The following is a 1,221-nucleotide window of genomic DNA, read 5'->3' on the forward strand; positions in this document are numbered from 1 at the left end:
AGAGGGAAAGACAGAGAGAAATATCAATGTGAGAGAAACACATCAATTGGTTGCCTCCTGACCAGGGCCCAGGCCAGGGAGGAGCCTGCAACCATGGTACGTGCCCTTGACCAGAATTGAACCCAAGACCCTTCGGTCCACAGGCTGATGCTCTATGCACTGAGCCAAAACAGCTAGGGCCCTGGGCAGCTTTAACTAGGAGCTTGGACTGACAGGGAATGGTGTGGGCTCCTGGCCCTGATCTGAAGGCCTTGTTTTCAGTAGCCTCAGGTGGGGATGAAGCCATGTGGGTCAGATACAAGTTATGGGTCAGATACTGGTTACAGATAGATATGTATATTTATTTTAACAAATGTTTTCATAGCAGATGATCAAGTTCTTTTAAAAAGTTTATTGTTGATTTTAGAGAGAGAGAGAGAGGAAGGGAGAGAGAAACATTGATTTGTTCCACTTTTTATGAGTTCATTGGTTGCTTCCTGTATGTGTCCTGACCGGGAATTGAACCCAAAACCTTGGCATATTGGTAGGACACTCTAGCCAACTGAGCTACCTGACCAGGGTAATAAAGTTCTTATTGTAACCAAATAGTATTGTGACCACTTTCTGATAGTTTTGAAGAAGGGAGTGCTTTTTAAAACATTTAAAAAAAGGTGTGTGTGCCTGGTCAGTGTGGCTTAGCGGTTGAACATTGACCCAGTAACAAAGAGGTCACCTGGTAATTAGAGACCGAACCATGCTCAACTGGTTCAATTCCTGGTCAGGGCACATGCCCAGGTTTCGGCCTGGATCCCCAGTAGGGGGCATGCAAGAGACATCTGATTGATGATCCCTCTAAAATATATATATGTATTCTAGAGGCCCGGCACACGAAATCATGCACGGGTAGGGTTCCTAGGCCTGGCCTACGATCAGGGCTGATCTTCCCCGGCTGCTGGAAGCCAGCTCTGCCCCCTGCCACCGTTGCTGTGGTCGCCCTCTATGTGTGGGGTGACTGGCAGGGCTATTGGGGCCCGGTGTCACCCCCATCAGCCGCCACCCATCCCCAATTCCCAGTTCCTGGTTCCCCACTGGACAATCAGGGTCTGTGGGCTAGGAGCAGCTCTTGCATTGAGCGTCTGCCCCTGGTGGTCAGTGCACATCATAGCCGACTGGTCATTCTGCCATCTAGTCAATTTGCATATTATGCATCTATCTATCTATCTATCTATCTATCTATCTATC

The 1,221-nt window shown here is 48.4% G+C and overlaps 1 protein-coding gene across 3 annotated transcripts in view; it reads left to right on the forward strand.

Moving 5' to 3' along the window:
- The window catches only part of TRPV1 (transient receptor potential cation channel subfamily V member 1), a 26,141-nt gene that overhangs the window by 14,214 nt on the left and 10,706 nt on the right, over window positions 1-1,221 (forward strand). The gene's annotated exons all lie outside the window — the stretch shown is intronic.

The sequence above is a fragment of the Myotis davidii genome, unplaced genomic scaffold (genome assembly GCF_000327345.1).
Source record: "Myotis davidii unplaced genomic scaffold, ASM32734v1 scaffold638, whole genome shotgun sequence".
NCBI classification, from domain to species: domain Eukaryota; kingdom Metazoa; phylum Chordata; class Mammalia; order Chiroptera; family Vespertilionidae; genus Myotis; species Myotis davidii.